At 33.8% G+C, this 4445-nt stretch overlaps 1 long non-coding RNA gene across 1 annotated transcript; it reads right to left on the bottom strand.

The window, feature by feature from the left end:
• Positions 1 to 2841: 2841 nt before the first annotated feature.
• Positions 2842 to 4172, bottom strand: LOC145813807 (uncharacterized). Its single transcript, XR_014357189.1, has 5 exons — positions 3998 to 4172; positions 3813 to 3914; positions 3463 to 3717; positions 3260 to 3387; positions 2842 to 3153 (listed from the first exon to the last, which is right to left on the bottom strand). It is a non-coding gene; the product is annotated as an uncharacterized LOC145813807 (long non-coding RNA).
• Positions 4173 to 4445: the final 273 nt, after the last annotated feature.

Genomic DNA, 4445 nt, shown 5'->3' with positions numbered 1-4445 from the left:
TGATAGGGGATGTTTGTGGTCTGTGCATGGTAGAGTCCAAAGAGCAAACCAATTTTTCAACCTTAAGAGATGGACTAAGATACATAGTTGTGGTGCTGATGTTCGTACTTCAAAAAATCCAAGGCTCAGCTCTGATTTGGTGTCAAATGTTGTATCTGAGCATGTTAGGGACAGACCACTAACGCGCCCCACTGATGTGGCATATACTTTCAAGGCAGACTATGGACTTGATATCAGCTACCATGTAGCATGGTTAGGTGTTGAGAAAGCGAGAGAGCCTATGCATGGTGATTACTTAACATTGTTTGACCAACTGAGATGGTATGGTGATGCTGTTCAGCATTATAATCCTGGAAGTCATATCAATATTGACTATGATTTGAAGACTAGTCAGTTTAAAAGGTTTTTTTGTAGCATTTGCTACGTGCATAATGGCTCCAAATATTGTCGCCCTTTGCTTTTTCTTGATGGAACATTTCTAAAAGGGAGATACAAAGGGCAGTTGCTTGCAGCAACAGCTAAAGACGGTAACCAAGGTTTGTTTAGTTTTTTGATGTGAAGTTTTACATTTGTTTACTTTTTGTGTGTGAGTTGTGACTGTTAACATTGGTTTTGTTTTTAGGATTGTTTCCAGTAGCCTTTGCAATTGTTGATTCGGAGAGTGAATCGAATTGGTCATGGTTTCTATATGAACTGTCAAAAGTAATTGCTGATGATAGACGCATGACATTTGTATCTGATCGTAATCTAGGGTTTTTGGAAGCAATGTCAAAGGCATTCCCATCAGCATATCATGGATGGTGTTTACAACACCTAAAGAATAATTTTAGGGACAAGTTGAAGGGTATGGAGAATGGTTTCAAGGAACACTTAATACGGAAGTTGGGTGATTGTGCATATGAACCTACTGTGATAGGTTTTCATGCATTACTAGAAGAGTTAAAGAGTGAGGGGAAGCAGCGAGCATATAACTTCTTGCCAGGGTTAGAACCAGAACATTGGGCAAATGCTTACTTTAGGTAAAGTGTGTACAATTGTGTGTTTTATGGAATATAATGATGGTTATATGTACATTGTTTATATTTTTGTGTTGTTATAACAATGTGAAATGTCACATATGGTATTAAATTGTGACAATTTTTACTGTTATGTGTTAGGGGACAACGATATGGCGAGATGACATCCAATGCTGCTGAATCATTCAACAATTGGATTAAAGAAGCACGAAATCTTCCAATAACAAAATTGGTTGATACTATCCGGAATCAAATAATGTGTCAAATGTCAGAGCGAAGGGATATTGCAAACAAGTGGAATGGAATTATTTGCCCTACCTTTGAGACTAACCTCCAAGATTCATTCAATTCCAGTAGGTCATGGAATGTGAGTAAAGCTAATGATGATGTGTTCGAGGTGCATTCGTTTCCATCAGTTACGGTTGATGTTGGACGCTGTGTTTGTTCTTGCTACCAGTGGCAAGTAAATGGATTTCCTTGTGAACATGCTGTTGCGGCTATCCAAAGGAGTGCATATAATCTTAATGATTGTGTTGAAAAATATTTTCATGTAGAGAATTATAGGGAAGCATATGCAACGGCTATTTTTCCAATACCATCTGTGGAGAAACCAGATTTTTGCTCTAGTGATTTCATTAAATTACCTCCAATTGTAAAACGGCCAGCTGGTAGGCCGAGAAAGAGTAGAATACCATCTCGAGGGGAAAAAGTAAGTTAAATCAGGTGTGGCAGATGTGAAAAGATGGGTAGGCAAAATCAGAAGTCGTGTAAAGAACCAATACAGAGTTATATTGGTTGATGGGTTGGTGGACATTGTGAATTTCATATTCAGTTTTGAACATTTACAGTGTTTTTTTTTTTTTTTAGATAAATAAGATACCATTGTGAATGTTACATACATTTGCATTGGATACACACTTTATTAGTTGATACATTGGTGTACTTGTTTTGTATTTCGATACAATTTTTGAATAAGAAGGGATTCATTAATTCTATGCAATTTGTCATTTTGTAGTTTTTTTTTTGAATGTTCACATTGTGAATGTTCACATTTTGTAGTTTTTTTTTTTTCATTTTGTATATTTATGAAATAGTTTGTTTATCAGTTTTATCAAAACAAAATATTATCTTGTTACATATATACACAATATGTGTTCATGGATGGAATATGTTTTTGAACAGATTTGAGGTGTGGTAGATGGAAAAAGATGGGCAGCCACAATTAAAGTTGTTAAAGATCAAATAATAGAGTTCATGTGAATATTATGTTGAGTTGTGAGTATTGATTCATGTGTTGGATATCGTTGAGAATATTATGTTGAGTTGTGAGTATTTATAGTGCAGAATTTGTTTTAGATAAATAACATAGTGTTGTGAATGTTACATACATTTGCATTAGTAAACAATTTAGTAGTTCATGTATGAGTGTACTTGTTGGTGCAAGCTTCTTAATGTGAATTTTCATATTTTGATACAATTTGTCAATAAAAAGTTGATTTGTTCTATGAAATTTGTAATTTTGTAGTTTCTTTACATTTTTTTTTTGGAAATAGTTTGTTTTGATTTTTTGCAAAATAAAATGTAGAAAAGTTACATATATCCCCAATATGTGTTGACAGGGTGAGCATATGATATACATATGTAAACTTTCACATTGTGTTGTGCTTAACAAACACATATAATGACTAATAATACTCATACACCATGAATAAGACCAAGAAAGAACATTGATATTAAAAGTACATTTCTTGGTAGACAAAATGTATATAGCTATTCATATCAACATCTTTGTGGAATGATTGTTTACTAACTAACAATACCCAAGTTCACATGTTAATGAGTGGTATATTATATACAAAACACATTGTACTTGGACAAAAGCTGATGTTAACATTGTTTCATCAATACATCAAAAGAAAATGGTAGGGTGTGAAAATATGAAGTCTAGTTTTGAGATGCATCCTCGTTGGTGTCAACAACAAAACTTGGATGATTTGTCCTTTCAGGATCATTCAGGAATGCTTCAACTAACAGAGCTCTCATAGCAAGCCAAGCTTCCTTGTCCAGCACAGGTTCAATTGGTTCATGAAGGGCATGTTGCCTTATTATGTAGCAAAGTACAACTCCGCAATTAAGACTGCAAGAGAAAGAAAAAAAAAAGAAGAAGAAAGAATCAATATTTTGTTATATTCACATTGGTTGTAGTTACTATGTCAATGAGAATATTAATTGTAAATACTCACAAATTTGGGTCTTGTTGAGGGCATGCATCAACTGATTGCAATGGCTTGACATAATCTGAGGGTGTTAATGTATCTGCCATATCCGATGTGGAGAGCAATTTCTGAATATGTGATTCGATATATGTTTTCTGTGATTGTGAATATGATTAGATGTATAGAATAGATAATATTTTAACTACGTTGATATGTAACTCAACATGTACATTTTTTCATATTATTGAATGAAATATTGAAATTACCACTATGTTTGCTTGAGCTAGGTGTATGTCTTCAAAACCGTCTCTTGGCCTCATTGAATTGTAGTGCTTCCACACTCCATCATCCATGTTGCTCACTACTATGGTCCAATGATACTTAAAGTGGAGTGGAAAGTGCAGGTATCGGTACTGATTTGCTTGCTTGATGTGAGGATCAATGAATTTGGTTTGTAGTTCTGCTTTTTCATCTTTAATCATGCTCTGTAAACATTGACAGCACTTTGTTAGTAATTAGTTTTATAAATAAGAGATCAAACTTGTTTTTAATTCAGGATAAAAAAAAAAACAAATTATACCAAACACAAGCTGTTGAAAAAGAATGATTTGTCAAATTGTTGTGAATCTGTCATCATTGATTCCTGCTTTCTTCTTAAAATTTCTGCATATGCATCTATGACCTGTACATATTCAATGTTAATGTGATTATGATGTGAATGTTAATATATATAACCTTTAATGCACAATGTACAAAGCACCATACATTGTTTGTTATGGACTTGTCTTGAATTATTGACTCAAGATCGTCATAGAAAACATAAGTCTCATTGGTGGTTCCTCGCCAAACAGTTAACCTACATTTAGAGTTTAGATATAATAAGACAAGGATGGTATGTAAAGACATAGAAGTTGTTTGAAATATGCTTACCCGTAACCTCCATTTTTATGCATATTCCTTATCTTTTGCTTGTCCTGTTCAGATATGATCTTCCAAACCTCATATTTGTTGGACAGCCTAAGCTTATTATGCTTAGGACGCTTGAAGTCTCGAAGCATGTGCAAATAGCCTTCAAAAGCTGGATCTACAATTTCACATTGCTTCTCAATGTCATTTTGTTCAAAATTTTCCAACTTCCTTTTCTGTTTGTCACACTTTTTGTCTTGATATTCAAAATCAGGCAACTTCAATTCTTTCCTTTTTTTGATTTTGA

The sequence above is a fragment of the Camellia sinensis genome, chromosome 15 (genome assembly GCF_055761805.1).
Source record: "Camellia sinensis isolate YWXY chromosome 15, ASM5576180v1, whole genome shotgun sequence".
In the NCBI taxonomy this organism is placed as follows: domain Eukaryota; kingdom Viridiplantae; phylum Streptophyta; class Magnoliopsida; order Ericales; family Theaceae; genus Camellia; species Camellia sinensis.
Note: the sequence above shows the minus strand (reverse complement) of the source record. Positions and strands in the feature narration are given on the sequence as shown.